Source organism: Pinus tabuliformis, chromosome 7, assembly GCF_031772625.1.
Source record: "Pinus tabuliformis cultivar Carrire ecotype Pingquan chromosome 7, CPIR1, whole genome shotgun sequence".
Taxonomy (NCBI): Eukaryota; Viridiplantae; Streptophyta; class Pinopsida; order Pinales; family Pinaceae; genus Pinus; species Pinus tabuliformis.
This window is the reverse complement of record NC_142293.1, coordinates 588,881,780-588,900,601: the sequence shown is the minus strand read 5'-3', so window position 1 is coordinate 588,900,601 and position 18,822 is coordinate 588,881,780. Positions and strand designations below refer to the sequence as shown.

At 39.2% G+C, this 18,822-nt stretch overlaps 1 protein-coding gene across 7 annotated transcripts in view; it reads right to left on the bottom strand.

Annotated features, from left to right (window-relative positions):
• The window catches only part of LOC149248810 (lipase-like), a 430,114-nt gene that overhangs the window by 84,750 nt on the left and 326,542 nt on the right, over nucleotides 1-18,822 (bottom strand). The window lies entirely within an intron of this gene.

Here is an 18,822-nt window from a genome sequence, read left to right as displayed (position 1 = left end):
GAATTTCATTAAATAAAATCTCATTTCTGACAATTCTGGAGTGAATTTCTAAAAATAGAAAGTCATGTCTAGCATCTCAAGTATGACTTTTCAAAAATAGTGAATTACCTTGCACCAATTGGTAATCAAGCATAGTTGAAGGAAAATCACTTAACTTATCATTAATCAATTCTAATAGTTCAATCTCAACTTAATCATCAATATTATTAATATTATTATTATTATCCTTTATGATACTATGATATTATTATTAAAAGGAATTACAAGTCACCTTACCTTCATCACCTCAATCACTTCGCACCTCTCTCCTTGATGACTCACATGGCACTACATAACTCTCTCTCTCTCTTAATGATACATTACACTCTCTCTTACGCACTCATTAAAGACATGGCATATTCCTCTTACGCTCTCTTTAATGCATATGTTACACTCTCTTTAACTAAGGCATGCATACCTTTCTTAATAGCATAAACTACTAAGGCATGCATTCCTCTCTTAATGACACGAGTTACTAAGGCATGCGTACCTCTCCTTAATGGCATAAGTTACTAAGGAATGCGTTTCTCTCCTTAATGTCATGAGTTACACTCCCCTAAATGGCATATGTTACTCTTTCTCAAGATATGCATATTGCTCCTCCTTTATGACAAGAATTCGTCACTCCTCCTATATATGTGTGTCATGTCTTCTCACTTGACTACCTACTACTTGTGCATTGTGAAAGAAGAATTTGAACTTGAGAGAGAGAGTTGGAGAGACTTGAAGAAGATTGTGAGAGAGAGAGACTTGAAGAGTAAGAGAAGAACTTAGTGAGCCAAGGTTGGTTTATTAGTGTTTCAGTGTTGGTTCAATTGAAGGTAAGGTTGATTCAGTGTTTGCATCTAGTGCTGCTACCAGTGATCTTCATGCTACAACTAGTTCAAATTTGGGTGAACTCACTCATTTTCTTGATCTTTCATTGTACTTTGTAACTTTGTTGAACAATTGATATCTAATAGAAGAAGAATTTGGTGGGGTTTTCCCCTTGTGGTTTTGCCCTAGTCATTGGACTTGAATTATCTGTGTCTCATTTTGTTCTTAGCTATTTTCTATTGTGCATTTGGTTTATGTTCTATCTACAATTGCTTAACTAATATTACAAAAGAAAGAAGTTTTGGAATAAGTAATTGTTACAACATTGAACATCAAAATTTCAACATGGTATCAGAGCTTTGGTGAAGACAAGCCCAAGAAGATAAGATCTATCACTCCTTTGCCAAAATTTTACTTCAAAGAGATCTTACTTGTTGCTGAAATTTGTTTCCCAAATCTCTCCTTTGAAGATCTTACTTGTTGCAGAAATAATACTTGTTGCTCCTTTGAAGATCGTATTACTATTGAAATCTTACTTGTTGCTCCTTTGAAGACCTTGCTGCCGAAATTTGTTTGACTTGATCAAGATGTCTTCTTCTTACTTCAAAAGTGAAGAGAAACTGAATGATGCTTTGAATTTTGGTCCATGGAAGGCAATATTGGATATTACTCTTGAAGAACATGATGTGCTGAAATATGTGGAAGACGAGGTAGTAGAACCACCAAAAAATTTGAATGTTGTTGTCAAGGCCAGATTCAAGAAGAGAGAAGTCAAGGCTAAGAAGATTATCCTTGATTCTCTTGGAGACCATCTCATCACATATGTCTCCAAGTTGAAGAAATCTAAGGAAATGTATGACAAGCTTATTGGAATGTATCAAGTAAACAACTTGAGTCAAATTCTTGCTTTGAAGAATCAACTCAAGGACATTAAGATGAACAGAGGAGAGACCATTCAAGCATACTTCATGAGGATATCAAAAATCAAGGATCAACTATCAACAATTGGTGAAATTGTATCTGATAAAAGTGTTGATTATGCTTGGAGGTCTTTCTCCAACTTGGGAAACTTTTATTACTACCATCAACAACAATGATAAGTTTCCCACATTTGATGAACTCCTAGGAAAGTGCAGTCAAGAAGAGGCCAAAATGATTTCCAGAGGAAGAATTCCCAAGCACGAAGAAGGTGAACCTACTGCCTTTGTTGTCCAAAGCAAGAAGTAGAAAAGAAAAAGAGGTCATAACTTTTCAAGAAAGCTTGCTCCTAGATCCAACAATTCCTATAAATGGAACAAAGACTTATCAAAAGTTTAATGCTACAATTTTCATAAGCATGGCCACCATGTCTGTGACAATCCAAAAATTAGAGGTGCACCTAGATCCAACTACAACAATCGTAGCAACAATTTCAGATCTGATTAAAGAAGAAGAAGAAGAGAAGTTCTTTTTATTCATAAAGAAAGCTACCGTTCTTCCAAGACTTCAAGGAACTCAAGGTATGATAATATTGCAGTTGAAACACAATCATAGTGCTTTCTCATTTTATCTCTTTCTAGTTCCTCTCCTACAAATTCTTATGATAGTTGGTTGGTTGATAGTGGTGCTTCAAGACACTTTACTGGTTATAAAGAAGTTCTCACAAATCTAGTTGAGAGAGAGATAGATCTAAAAATCATGCTTGGAGATAAATCTACATATCCTATAAAGGGATTTGGTTCTGTATATTTTCATCTGGATCAAGGTAAAACCATATCTCTTCAAGAAGTTTTGTATGTACCTGGTCTGAAAAATAATCTTGTATCTATATCTGCCTTAGAAGACAAAGGAATGAAAGTTTCTTTCATAAATAGAAAATTTCTCACTTGGCCAATGAGATCTAGCATGAGAGATGCCTTCACTCTGGGATCGAGATTTGAAGGTCTTTATAAAGTCAATGGCAAGCCAATCCATGTGCCGATTCATGACAAAAATCATCAATGTGAACTTTGGCACCAAAGATTCGCTCATTTGCACTAGAAAGCATTCCCTCATGTGAGAGATGGTTTCTAGAATGTCGGAGATTAGAGTGGATAATGATGGAGTTTTCCAAGGGTGTGCAAGTGAAAAGCATGTAAAGGGACCATTCCCTTCTAGCAAAAGCAAAACTAATCAGGTACTTCATCTTATACATTTTGATTTATGTGGACCTACGCTTGCAACTTCTCTTGGTGGCTACTTGTATTAAATAATCTTTGTGGATGATTTTTCTCACAAGACATGGATTTTCATTTTGAAAAACAAAAGTCAAGCATTTAACATGTTCAAAGACTTCAAAGCTCTGGTAGAAAAAAAAAACTGGAAAGCAGATCAAAATCTTCAGATTTGACAATGGAGGAGAGTTCACTTCAAATGATTTCATTGACTTTTGCAAAGAAGCTAGAATCAAGAAAGACCTGTTACCCACCACCTTGTGGGTAATATCCATACGAGAAAATTTTCTCTTGAACGATCATAATTCGGTAACCAACAACCCCTTGCAGCCACCACATAGCTTGATGTGCCATTTTCTCCACCCTTTGAGCCAATGATGTGATCCTATTGCACACATTTTGTCAAAGTTCCAAGGAAGCGGAAGAATCAAATTTTTTCAACAGGATCGGATCATCTATTAGCAGTTCATATGTCAATGTAAACCCATTCTGCAAGTTATGTAATGTAAATGATGCTAGTAAGACTGTGAATGTATGGAATAAGCTAGGTAAGTCTATTATTTTGGCAAGAGTTTCATCCTAGGAGGTTTTTTGTCTCATTGATTCAGTTGTGTTTCTAAACACGGATGGTCGATAGATTTTTTTCCTCCAGCCTCACCCCAAAGATAGGGTGGAATTCTTCGTCAACGTCTTAGGTGAGTCCTAGTGTTTTAATCAAGTCTTATGTAAAAGCGATTTGGGAATAATTTAAGTTAATTGGCTAAATTATTTTATTACAAATCACTTGGTCTACTAGATCATATTGTGTCACAAATTGAATATGTTTTTTGAGGGTCTAAGCCGAATAGGTATTCCCCCTTTGAGGGTTGAAATTGTAAATCTTATATAAAAAACATTTTAATGCATGGTCCCTCATACTTAGACACCATGGTTAAAATATTAGAGGGTGGAAAAAATAATTAATCCCCTCATGTATCAACTAATTAAATTTTCTGGCAAAATTAAATTGAAATCCCAAGCCAGAAATTTAATTAATTAGAGTCAAATTTAAATGTCTCCGGAAAATTAAATTCTCCAAGTGAAAAAATTGTGTCTTAAAAGAATTAATTTTTGGAGGTCCTCCATCAAGAGAATATTGAATATTTCAAGAAAAATTGGACCCTTGGACCTTGGTGGTTAAGTCAAAATCAAATTTTCAAGGAAATCAGCTCAAAATAATTAATTTTGATCTAATAAAAATGGAAATAAATGATAAATTCGAAAATTCCTCAAAAATAAAAATTCAACAGCTAAGATTAAAAGAGGATCAAGTATTTTTTGACAACCGAGATTATTTTGACAAAAATCAAGAAAACAAGACGTTATTTTTCACTTGAAGGTTTTATCTATAAATTAGAGTCATTTGAGTCTCTAGCCATCTGATTTTTTGCTAAGAAATTGCTGTTGAAGCATTTGTGTAAACTATTGTCCCGCTGGGAACTATTTTTCCCATCATAATAAAGACTTTGTGGTGCAACTCGAGGCGTCCATGTTCATTGATTTGTGGTATGTACTGACTACGAGTTTTCCTATGTTGTGCTGACAAATGGTAAGATCTGTTTTTCATTAGATAGAGATAAAATCATTCTATTGATAGTTTTGGGCTAATATTAGGTGATTTGATTCGCCATATGATTAACAGATTGTCTTGAGATAAATACATAGTGCTTGCAGATACTTCAGTCCTTGGTCTCCAAGTTCACAAACTGTGGGCAAGGATCAACTTTGCTTGGATCCTGAATATTTATGTGGTGGGTTAAATCTTCACTAAGGCTATAGTGTGCATGGAGTTTCTAGAGTGTTTTTAGCCATTTATCAAAGAAAATAACCATAAAAAATTATTTCTCGAAAAATTTAATTTTCAAAACCCTTGTATATTTGTATATTTTTGTGAATAATTTTGTAAATTAATTTGCAAATTGTTTTTTGCTAATTGGGGATTTAACAGTTTTGTATATATTTGGGGTTTGGGTGTTTTATTTTCATTTTTTGTAGGTGAAATCAAGAGAAGAGGATGAAGTAGAGCTAGGTCTAAGCCCTAGAGGGTAAGATCTAGTCTCTAGAATTCTTTTTGCAGGGCCAACCATTGAGAAATTTGCAGCAAAATTCAGATCTAGAAGAGAAAACCTTTTCTGAAGCTAGGTTTTTGAGTTTCAACCCTGTCGGGCCTAGATCTAGCATTCCTAAGGCCAGTGCTTCCCTCCCTCCTTCCTGCATCAGCCTAAAAAGGCCCATCCTTTTCATTTTTAGGCCTTTTAAGGCAGGTCGTGAGCCTTAGAGGCCTCGACCTCCCTTGCCTAACCCTGCGTTGGAGTTTTAAGGCCTTAATTGGCCTGGTCATGGGTTTAAGGAGCCTTGGTCCCCCTCCATTTGTTGAAAAATGTGTAACTAGGTTGGGTCTTCATATAGATGAAATGTACTTTTAATTCTTGTACAATGTAAAATGAAAGAAAAACTATTATTATTATTTTTGGAGCATGGGTTTCATGCTCAAAGTCTTTTATTTTATAGGTCAATCACCCATTGAGTGCTTCTAGGGTTTTTCCTAGGTCAAGAAGTCAAAAGAGACATTGTCATAAGTTGAAGACACCATGGGCACATTGTAACTTGTAAAGAAAATTATTTTTGTCTTAAAAAGTATCCAAATACCCTCCAAAACCAAGTCAATCTGGCAATTGGCAAATCAGCCGAAGGGAAGAGCCATGTCCATTATTGAAGAGCCTATAAATAGAAGAGAACTTGTCCTAGTTGAAGCACATTCACTCACCACTCATTCTAGCGAAGGAAGAGGAAGAAGAAGGCAACGAAGAAGAAGGAGGACAAAGGAGATTTGTGTTTGGGCTAATTTTCTCTCACACGTGCTAAGGAGAACTAGGGTTTTTGCAGCAAGACCTAGGGTTTCTATCTTCAGGTTCGATCTTGGAGAAAAGGAGACAAGTAGGTTAAGCGAAGGTCACCAAGGGTAATCCTCATAATCCTGAAGTGAGGGAAAGTCAAGCAAAGGTCAAAGGAGGGCTCAGAAGGCAAATCGAAGCTCACACGTGTGGTAGCAACAACTGCTGGGGGGCCGAAATTTCAAATCTATAGTGGAGGTTGAAATTTCTGCAGTTGGAGGTCGAAGAAGTGCTTCTGGAAGAGATCCGACTAGGTTTGACAAGATTAGGGTTAGCACATCATCCAGAGAGGTTGGTCTTGGTCTTGGAGGGTTCTGAAGTCAGTCTTAATGTCTTGGAATTCATCAATGGAAGAGTCTATAATCAAGAGAAGAGATTTGTGGGTTTTCCTCTCAAGTGGAGAGGTTTTGGCCCTGGATTGTAGGCTATATTTTGTGTTCATGTTCTTCTTGTTTTGGTAGTTGTTTGATGATTCACACATATACTAATAAGTAACAAAGCTAATAAGTAAAAGGACATCACAAGCAGTTATCAAGTAAAGAGAAATCTATATAATCATTGCCCTTTTGATTTCTCAACACCATTTCCCTTTGGGCTAGCCATGACCCTTTAGGGCCCTAAATTTCCCCATAGCCCTAGTGTCTAGCCCTTTGAGGCCATCTCCTCCAAGCGTTGGCCTTTCCTGATCTCCTCTTGCCATCTTTGACCCTTGATTTGCCTTCCTAGCCTCCTTTTCTCTCAACGCTAGCCCTATTAGGCTAGTGTTGGCCCTCCTTGGCCCTAGTTTGCCCTAAATTCATCCCTGAATTTTCTAGACTGGATACTTGGTGGTTTTGCAGGTTTTTGGGCCTCAAAAGTTTGATTTTCAGGTAGCATTTTCATCCCAAAATTTTGGGCAACTTGGGCTAGTTTATCTTCAAGGCTTTAAGCCTAGGGTTTACTCTCTAAACCATCATTTTGTCCCTATTTTATTATAGCAGTGATATGATAGCCCTAAAATCACATTTAAATTGGTCAAAATAACTCGAAATTGCAAGATCTAAATTTTCCTAAATTTTAGCCACTTGGGCATTGGTTATTTAGCCCAGAGCTAGAAATTTTCTTGTTGGAATTCACTGTATAACTGAACATATCAGATCTGCAATTTTCTGAATCACACATCTAAAAGGGCTCAAAAAGTTAAGTTTTCAATTTTGGCAATTTTTTCCAAATTTTGAGCATGTTTTGGCAACTTCTTGTAGCATAGATAGTCCGTTGTTCTCATATTTTTCTACTGCTGTAGTAAATAGATCAAACTTGAAATTTTTTCTGAATATTGCATCTTAAGGTGGCTTAAAAATCATTATTTTACTTTGGCAAGTTGTTGGGCATCTCACTGATCATATCTAGTCACTATTGGCTTGTTATCTCTTAGATCTAAGGTGTTTTCCTTACTGCAGTCATAACTTTCTTATTGCTATCATAATAGTCACTTATTGCTCATAAAAGGGTCATTGGAACATAAAGTGTATGTGTGTTTTTCATAGTTCTATATTTTGTTTTTACTTGTTCCTAGCATTTACATTGTGGAAGCGGCTAACATTGTGTTTCTCTTGTGAGTTTATGTGCTTATATTTCACATCTAGTGCCCTTAATCACTAAAGAACTTAAATCATAAATCATCTTGGTGATGAGTCTCTTGGGAATATTGGTATCTTGTGAATCCAATTGAATATCTCTTTAGCATTGAGTAATAAGATCACACACAATCTTGTTTAGAAACATCTTTGGTAATTGTGATTGGCATCTTATAACTTTGTGGCTAATTGATAAGTTTATCTAATTGGTTAAGCATCTTGTGGACTAATCTATAGTTGAAGCTGGCACTTGTATCTTTAAAGCACTTATCTTGTTTAAGATTGTTATCTCATCATTGTTAAGTACTCTTGCTTTAGATAATTCATATCAAGTACTTAAGTAACATAAACTAATCTTAACTCAAGATAATTTCACTCATCATCGTGGCACAAACATCCTAGGACTTAGTTTGCATTAATAATTTACCTCCAAGCATAAGCTTGGTTGATAGACACCTAGGGAAACCCTTTTCCAATTAGCTTAAGGGATTCAACTCTTCTTAGTGGTTAGCATAGTGACCTTGCAGTCGTCATAGCCACAGTTTCCGCAGCACCGGAGGCATTGGGTGGCTGGAACATAGGGGGAGGTATTGTTAATCAGGTCATTGCCTACTTCCCGTTGGCTTCCATCTCATAACTGTAAAAATTTGGATGCCCAAATTTCTATTGCAGCAACTGATTACGTTTCTCCTTTTTTTAATTACGGAACCAAATTATTTATTGTTTCCTACAGTAAACACTGAAACGAATACACTGCAGCCTACACCATTTAAATTTATAAGCGGAAACAAGAAACTAAACAAGAAATAAATACAACACATCACATAGTTATTTTTGGACAAATGTCCCCAGAAAAACCCAATGCGGGAAAACCGGTGCAGCAACTGAGGGTTTTATTATTAAGCAATAGTAATTTCTGAATACAATCTCTGGATGCCTTCCCGACAATCCAATTAAAAAGAATATCACTAAATGAGAGATAAGTGAGGTTACCTCACACTATCACTGGAAATTCTGGTTGATCCAGCCACTGAATGAACTACCCCTGGCTGCCTCAGCGCAGCGTCACACTGTTTGGGGACAACGTCACCCCTTTAGCTGATCGATATGCCCCTCCCGGTCTCACACCCCGGCTTCTGGCTTCTGCGATCGATTCCTTCAACAAATTTTCGGATTCCCTCTTGGCTTCTGTGCTGCCTCTGCGTGGCTCTGCGTTGCCTCTGCTGGATCTCTCTCTGCCTTCTCTGCTGAGTATTCTCCGACTGAGAAGTATTTCCCTTCAGATATTATCCCTGCCCCTCACTACAAAAGATCACTATTGAAAATCTCTCCAGCAGCTACTCTACTTCAGAAAATCGAACTTTTGATCTCCCCTTTGTGTGTTCTCCAAGTGCCCCTCAAGCCTCTTCTTATATCTTTCTGTTGGACAACCAACGACCCAAATTAGCTTCTAATCAATGGCTTACATCATTTTGGCTTGATCCTCGTCTTCTTCTAGAAGTTTCACCCATAGTTAGATTAATACCCTTTAATTATTTTAATTTCCTAAGTTTAGACTTAGGGTCTCATTAAAAATAATTAATTATTTTAATAAAACTGTCTTCGAGTGGAATTTCCCAAAATGATTTCTCGGTCTCTATAACTTACCCTACCTCCTCTTCCCATTGTTGTATTAGCAGTGGAGTAAGCCTAGGGGGATTATAGACATTGACTATGGCGGTCTCCCAGGTATCGGCTACAGGGTATAAGACCAGGTATCGGGCACTGACTTTTACTGTTGCTTATGGCATAGAGCCAACGGAAAAGGATCACCTATCCTAGTGTTGTCGCGCAGATTGGCACGACAACGCTCGGACCGGGGGCTGTCACTCTGATCCCCGATCCCTCCGTTTAAGCCTGTCTCCCGCAGCTAAGGGGGGTAGACCCTGTGAGGTGATGAGACCAACTGTCGACCAGTTGGTTGGGAGACACGAGATAAGATAATAAAAGCACTCGATGGATTTGATTAATTTAACAGACCAGTGCCTTAAGAGATTGTTATTAAAACAATTACTTGTTAAATGATATAAAAAGATGGACCATGAACCAGTAATCATCTATCATCAGCTAAAAACACAATGCTCTTAGAATGACAAAAAAAACGATATCCAGCAGCTAAAAATTTGAAAAGATGAATGCTTTAAATCACCACGAGAATCATAAACCATCAACCAGATATCAATTTCGCATCTCGGCTTGAAAACTTTAGATCTCAGCAATAAAGATATAACGTGAAAGCAACTGAAATCCGGCAAAAATAATTTCCCACAAATTTTTATTTATTTAATTTTTTTTTTTTTTTAAATCTTTTTTTTTTAATATATATATATATATATATATATTTTTATTCAAAAATCAAAAAATAAAACAAAAATTAAAAGCTAATTAAAGCTAAATCTAAAAAATCTAAAATCTATATACTATATAAACCTAAGCCTAAATTATAAACATTTTTTGATCTTTTATGAAAACTAACTATATAAAAAATAAAAAGAACTTTAAACTAAACTAAAACAATAAATTAAAATCTAATTAAGATCTACGCTAGCCTTTTTATTTTTTGTTTATTTTTTATATTAGAAAAATCTAAAAAAAAGGAACGATCTATCTGGAAATTTAAAATCTAACATTTATAAATTTTAAACTTAAAATCTAAAAGTAAAACTATGTATTAAAGTCTGTATAAAACAAAACTATATAAAATTAAAAAAATTTAAATCTAAATCTAATAAAAATTAAACTAAAGGATGAAATTTAAAAAAAAAAACTACATGAAACAGAACTACGCTAACCTATGACCCAACTAACCTAGACGTATATAAAAAAAAAAACGCTGAAAGCACACAAAAAAATCGTGACCCTAGACCACGCATACACAGGAATATCATTCAAATACGCAGTACATCGAAACGATACCAAGACTGAAACCTTCAGCAATGACTGATATGCCAACGTGAATGCCAGCGGAAAGGGAGAAAGACTGTGCGTAAAGCGTGAAAGAGATCACCTGGCTGCCGACGTTTTGATACCTTACGTGCGCTTGGAAAGGCTGATACGTAACCCTTAACGACTGACGTGAGCAGCTTTCAGTCAATGCAGAGTGCCATCGATGCATTCAAGGGTTTCTTCTGCTGGTGGAGAAATAAGGGGCCAGATTGATCACCCTCAGAGATACACGTACGTTGAGCTGACGATTTCTTGTGCCACTGATGATTTAACGTGCTGCAGACGAAGCGGTCCACTGCTTTTGCGATTTAAAGAGTGCCAGAAGTCATATTCCTTCATGAAACAAATACACTCTTTGATTCTGCAAATTTTCGTGACCCTGGACAGTTCCACACAGGGCTGCGGATTGCGTGAGAAATCTACGCATGAATAGCTGATGTGTGTGGGTCAATACCCTGTTTCCAGCATAAACGCCGTCTCACCCGAGAATCCCTTCGCTGTTGTGATCTTTGGTGCGTGAAACAGAATCGGGCGTTGATTGAATTTTTCGAGTGGAACCGATACTGCCGGCGAAAAACTGAGATTCGTGCATATATAAACCAGCAACAAAAAAAAAATGCCTCTCGCTAGAATCTGCTGCTTATGCACAGTGTGTCGGTGTGTTGACCTTGACGGCAGTCCTGCAATTGCAAAGAAAACAGACAAAACCCTAATAAAAAACTGTAAAAAAAATCTGAAACCCTAGATCAGCGAATTAAATGTATAGATTTGGCCCCTTCACAACCAGATTTAACAATAAGAACAGGAAAATTTTAAAGAAAAGAAATTTCAGATTGTCACTGTAAAAAGAAACTTCAGAAATTCTCTCATGCAGATCAGAAAAATAAAACCGAATGATAGACCCAGGATCAAATCCACTGGGCTCAGCAGAAAATGCTTGTGGGAGTTGGCTGGTTCAGCCGAGAACTTCCCCTAACGCCCACCAAATCTTCTTCAGCAAGGGTTTTTCTGCACAGCTCAGAAACAACCATCAGTAAAGAGGGCAAGAATGCTGCTAGATCTCAAGAAGTAATGGAGATACCTGCCATTACTTCAAAAACCCTAACAGCACCCAAACCCTAGCAAGTGAGCAAGATACCTGTACCCACAATACTCTACCAAAGCTATTATTAACAGCTGAAAATCACTTATGCAGAAAATCAAAACAATCTCACAGCATTTCAAGAGAGTAACACCAGCAAGATATGGACCCCAAAGTCTTCTTTATTAACCAGAAATAAATTTACAAGAGAGCTTCTTCAGTCTTTGACTCACAGATCGAATGCCTTGAAATGACCCCCTAAGACCCTATATAAAGGAAAAGATCCTAACGGCTAGTTCGAGTGATCCATGTAGAAATGATCTCGACCGTTGATGAGGATCAAGACATCTCTTGATCTCATCCGTCGATTTATTAACTTAAAATATTATTATTTTATTAGTTAGGGTTTTTGCTTGATTTTTTTATTTTTTTATTATTTTTCATTATTTTATTATTTTTATTCATTTTTTAATTTTTTAATTCATTTTAAAATGGATCACTGAACTAAGCCTTCGGAAACATCACCTAGGACCTAGGACTTAGGACTCATGAGGGGATTTAAAACATTTCTCGACCCTCAGGACACATTACATCATGACTTTTACAAAATTACATCTTAAGGGACAAACCCATTTAATACAGACCCTCACAAAACACCCAGCTCTGCGACACAACGATAATCTAGCAGATCAACACACTAGGATTCTACTAAAGTTCTAATGACAAAATCAATCCCGGCTTTGGGGTCAGGTTTGAAGGAAAACTCTGCCGATCCGTGGATCGGTGAGACAAAAAACCTTCCGGGACGTAGATTATCATCAGAAAGTTAGGTCCACCTAGGCAAATTACATACATGACTTCATGTCTGCTAAGATTATTTACAGTTAATACATGCAGACTGGGTTTACAATCAAAAAGATCAAACTGCTGATGATGGCAGGATGGCACGGACATGCTGATCAGGTGCTGCTTCTTTCTGTCAAGAAAAACGGGGTGGACTGCATGGGTAGTTGACCAGTAGAGGTCAACACCTAGCAATTGAAATGCCTACCTATTGAAATGGAATGAAAATGAAAAAAATGAAATGTAGATATGTGAGTCCAAGTTCGATGTATAGATGTGAGTTTGGAAACATGGTGGGGGGATTTTCTATTCCAATTGGTGTACTTAGGGAATGGTGCTAATAAGGGGATCACCTCAAATGGTCTACCCTAACTTCTTGCCTGCTCTGAACCAACCAATAAGTCTCCATTTGTTGGGAACCTGGGGTGGGATTTTCTACTTCCTCTTGGCTAGGTAAATGCCTCCTTAAGCTGTGTAATGGTGAATAAACACCCTAGAAATCAGAGGGAAACTGCATAAAAGAGCATGGTTGATTGTTGTCTATTTAGGGAGGTGCTAAGGATCACCTATTAAAGAGTCTAATTGACATGGAGCTTCACTCTGTCTGAAAATATGGATGGGGCGGGGCTATAAGCCTTAACTATAGGGCTAGTGTCCTAGCCACTCAGTGCCATAGAATAATAAGATCGTGTCTCGGCTCATTGACACCAGGTTTTTCTACTAGTTGACTGTTGTATAGTAGTTCTTTCTCTACGGACTAAATAAGGAAGGGAGAAAGCAGCAAGAGAGATTGAAAGCAGAGATCATTCATCGGCAGAGGCAGATCTCGATCAGTCACAGGCAGGTAGATCAAAAGCAGTAAGTCTGAAACGTAGGTCGGAGTGGGCAGGCAGGTAATTGAGATGTCGAAGGCAGAGTGGGGAGCGAGTTGGTCGATGAAGGGTTGAAGGATCGGTTCCATCCAGGATTCTCTTCAAATTGTGGAGTTGTAGGTATGGCTGCAATGGCCGGGTCCCCAGGTTAGGTATCCAGGCTAGGGGGTGGGTCCCTGTCGCTCTTTCTTATTCTATGCACTTAGAGTAGGACACACTACTAGATGAAAGCCATAATAGTTTAGGAGGTTATGGAGAATTTGGCACGAACACGCCCTTTCTCCTTGGCAGCACGGCGGATCGATAACTAGTCACGTAGAACTCCATCCTGCCTGTTTTCACATAACTGTACTGTACCGCACAAACAACCCAAGCACCTCTAGGGCACAGGGGATCGGATCACGTCCAACTGGTAACGAGAGAGTCTCTCCAACGGATGGGCCCATAAAAGAATCTCACCTCCTGTCTATGTATCATGGGTGTTTTGTTACTATTGGGAAGGGTAGGCAAGCTGTTGTATCTGCTATCTAAAGAGTAGCTGTAGTGTAATCCCACATGCACTAAGAACTATCTAATGAAAGTGAAACGTAGATATGCGACACATAGATATGTGAGTGAGTCAAACTCTCCCTTATTTTTATTCTTGATTTTTGGCAATAACTAAACTAAATATTGGCATCCGCCTCTCATAGCATAGAGAACCTTCTAGAAATGGCATTAAAGAACCGGTTGGGAGTGAGACTATCAAGAGCTTATAGAATTATAGTATGTTTTCGTATGCCCATTTAGATATTCAGATTATAAGTGAAAATGGACAAGTGAAACGTCTAGATGCGGGTATCATACATCATGTAGAATAACCACTTCTAACCAACCACTCTCCTGGGCATGGGGAATGGCAAACAAGTAATGCAAAAGATCCTCCCGGGCATGGGGGATATGTTAAATTTAGGGATGTTCTATGCTTAGAGCAATTTATTTCAATTTTCACAGTTAGCTCAATATTAGCAATCACATCAGCATTAAAGTAAACTGCAGATAGAACATAAACATAAATTGCAGAAGACAAGCCAAGACAAGAGGACACAAGATGTGGCGCTAGCCAGGGACAAACCCCAATGTAGGGAAACCCTTGATCAATTTTTCTTCTATGTTCTTCAATAGTTCAGCACACAGAGAGAGAGAGATACATTTACAACAGAAGTCAACACTTTGACTTTCTAGAGAAGAGAATAGATCCTCTCTACATGAGATCAGTTGAAGACATGCTGCTTCAACTGATTCTCCAAGGTGACTCCTTTACCTATCATTGTGTTGCATCTCGTCCATGTGCTGCACCTCACCGTGTTGCACCATGCTGCACCCATCATTACTATGCTACATCTCATCATGCTTTACCAATCATGACTGTACCCATCACTGTACTGCATCATGTACCATTGTTGTCCCAATGTGGTTGCTGCACCATGCTTGCTACACCTTGCTTAACACACTACTGTCCCAATGTGCTTACTACACCATGCTTGCCATGCTGTCCCATTGTGTTTGCAGCACCATGTACTTGCTACACCAAGTACCATTGTTGCTATCATGCAACCCATGCATCTTGCTGCATTATCACTATGTCTATGCATTCAAACTTCATGGGTCACCTAGCTGTCACATCTTATCATGGACTGTATTGGTTCATAGTAAAGGATCTCTGTTTTCTATGTAGGATGGAAGATGGGATAGCTTTCATCTAGGCCATTAAGACAGATCTACCATCCCTCATACATAGGCAGCAGTATCCATGCTTGTCCAACCTTGTTTGCTATTGACTGTTAGTGACAGACTGGTTAGGGCACATACCTGTGGCCTTAATCTTCTCCAAGCTGCCCCAAACAAACCTTGGAAGACCGCGGCTTACTGAAGGTGAACTCCTCCCTTACTAGGTTGCTGCCTTAGGGCATATGACAGCAAAACAGCCCACGCTATTTCTTTGCTGTGGTGGTATGGTCTGCGGCCTACCACACAACCTTGTTGTAGTATACGGCCTCCTCCAAATGTGCCAGAACAGCGAGCGTTTTACTCCTCTTCTACTCAGCCTAGCAGCCTATCATTGCGGCCCTAGTTTCAGCCTTAAGACTCACCAAACTCGGCCTCCTGTAGCAACCCTCTACCACGCTGTTCCTTGACCCTTTCTGTTTGCGGTTAGGGCTTGTATTTGGCCTCCTCCTTGACTGCGTCTAGGGCATAGCTTGTTGCACTTGTTGAACTGCGGCTAGGGCTTGTGGAGACCTTCTCTAGACAGCGTACAGGTTTTCCTTAGACAGCCTATAAAAAGCTTCTCCTAGTAGTGTGGATAAACCCTCCTTCCAGCACTCGGTCACTTGGAGCTAACCTCCAACGTCCTTCAAACCCTCGCTCGCCTGTCTTCCTTGCTACAGCTAGGGCAGCCTCCTTTCTTCCTAATCTAGGGCTTCTTCTCCTAGATTTCTCTTCCAATAAAACCCAAAGCGAGTGGAGAGAAATCAAGAGAGAAGTGTGTTCTCAAATGATTCAAGGCACCTTTATTTATACTAAAACGTTGAGCACAAGTGGGGTATATTTGGTTGCTGGCCGACCTTGACAAATTGCCCATAACACAAATAAATTCATATCTCCATGAATACTGATCGGAATCGAATGATCTTTAGATCAATCCTACACCTCTCGATGAGAGGGATCCAAGAAAAATATCAGCTGCCATTAATAAGATGGCCCACATGGAGTTTGGCCCTAGTTGCCAATTTTAACACTCCCTCTCAACTAGGGAGAACTCCATCTGCTGATCCATATTTCCGACTGTACTATCTCTGCCATCAGTTCCCTGCACTGCTCTGCTTTGCTCTACTCTACTCTGTTCTGCTTTGTTGAGCTTTGCTCAGTTTGCTCTGCTGAAGCATGAAAAAAAGAATTGATCGAGAATGTCTCATACCATTCTCTACTGACCCGAAGTCAGTTTCATTGATCCCAGATCAATATCACAAGAGAGTGTCTCAAACCACTCACACTGATCCCAGACCAATGGAGGTCATCCTAGCATAAGGAGTACAGTAGATACAACGATGCGTCCATCGATAGTACTAGTATCGTCCCTAACCCCATTTCCCTGCTCATTGATCAAATGAGAGGTACTTCCCATGAGTCCCAGACTGCATGGGTAGGATGCCTCGACAGGAGAACTAATCATCTTGCCCACAGGAGAACGAATCATCTTGTCCCACAGTCGCCACGGGAGAAATAATCATCCCAACCCACAGGAGAACTAACCATCCTGTTCCATAGCGCACCACCAGGGGAGGGTGAGTCGCCCTGTGGTTGTGTGTCGCTCCAGTAAGTACCCCAAGCCCCCCAGAGCTCCCAGAGCTCAATGCATGCAACATGTAGTTCCCTTATACGAAGGTCTCTCAACGACTCCAAGTCGTTCAAGAAAATCACAGATTTGACCTTTCCCCGGGGCTTTGACAAAGTGTTTGCGACCTGTACATTAGTCTTAATGAGATGGAGCCTCCTCGCTCATTGACTTACCATATGCCAGATAAGGTAGTATTTGATGTCTATTTGTTGGAGCAATAATCGAATACGGGATTCCTCAATAATCGAATCCTCCCCTGGTTGTCACAAAGAATCACATTGGTATTCATCATGTGTACAAACAACTCACTAATGAGCTTCCACAACCAGGCAGCTTCACACGAGATCATACTCGTAGCTATGTATTCGGTCTCGGCGGTGCTTATAGCAACCGACTTCTGCTTCCTACTCATCCATGATATCGAAGCAGAATCCAGAGATAACCAACACTGAGAAGTGCTCTAGCGATCCTCCACACTGCTTGCCTAGTACGTATTCGAATAATCATGCAACTTCATATTTCCGGTAATGTATCTCAATCCATGAGAGATTGTGCCCTGAAGATATCTCAAAATATTCTTGGCACCAATCTAGTGAGGCTCAACCAAATATGAGCTCACCATGCTAACTGCAAAGCATATATACCGACAGAAGTTCACCAACAACATCAATGCAGATGAGTTTATGAAACTCAGAGGCATTTCCCAAATATGGTCTGGCATCACCACCATATAACCTCTGAAAGTTAAGATCCTCGAGGTGGTCACGGGCTTGCAGTTTACCATTCCATATCTGGAATCCAACTCCCTCTTACTTCTGCAAGTGAGAGGGTCTACACCTGTCAGAAATAGGTCGTTTCTCAAAAGGTGTCGGTATGAGAGATCTATCATCCACAACCTTCAAACAATGGTTTGGATCGGCTTCACTTTTAGTGAATCTCAGCTTCATCAAACAACTATCAATCCTTTCATATTAGGCCCGGGGTGTTTTACTTCAAGCCATTGAGGGCTTTCTTCCACTTGTATACATGAGATTCCCAACCCTGAATCTCAATCCCCTCGGGGTGTTCCAAACCTGTGGACCTGCTACATGAGGGGAATGGTCCCCTTATAAGATTTTCCTTCAGTACATCTCAAACATGTACCTTCATGCTCTTCTTGAATTCAGGTATCCGAGTCACCATCTGACTCACATCGGTTAGGACCTCATAAAGGAAAATTCAGGGGTTATAGATGAGATATGTCATGATCCCCAATGGACCATCATGCAACTTGACACAAATTGCCAACATTGAACCCATGAGTAAAAGCATCTTTGAAATTTTCATTTTCAAACACATACCTTTCCATCGATGAATGCCACCCTGAAACCTTTGACTTCCATTGCCGAAATGGACACCAGGTTCTTCTTGCGATCAGGTACATAAAAGAGATTCTGTAAATGAATCGAGTTACCCTCATTCAATTGAGGGGTAACACCCTTTCCGGGATAGGTGGCATCGGCTCCAAGTATAATCCCACGAATGTTTCCATCTCTACCAAATTAGAGAGAGAGCACCCTTCTATCCGATGGAGTGCCTTGAAGCACTACAATCAATAAGCCAGATTCCCAAAGAATCTGAAGGAGAGGGCCAATACAAGATAACACTTCTTTATCTTATCAGAAACAACATTTGATTCTTCATACCTGGGGTTCCTTGCTTTCTCTGAAGAGTCAACCGTTTCCTTGATGAATTGCATTACCTGTCATTCCTCTGACCATTGAAGATGTCCATGGAATGATTGTTATCATCATCAAGTGATGTGTCCCTGCCATTCGGACACTTCTTCGCATAATGGCCGAACTCATTATCTGCCCTTCCTTCCCCCCTGAGATCCAGTCTTCCCAATGAAGTGATCTTTAGGTAGGCCATATTCTGTAGCATTACTCTGATAATATTCTCTACTTCGATTTCACCCTTGGTCAATTTGAAGAGGGATGAGGAATCCATTGATCCTTTTGTCCTTTCCCAACTATCAACGGGTGGTTGCTCTTTCACTCTTGCTTGGGCATTGCCTTCACCTCAAC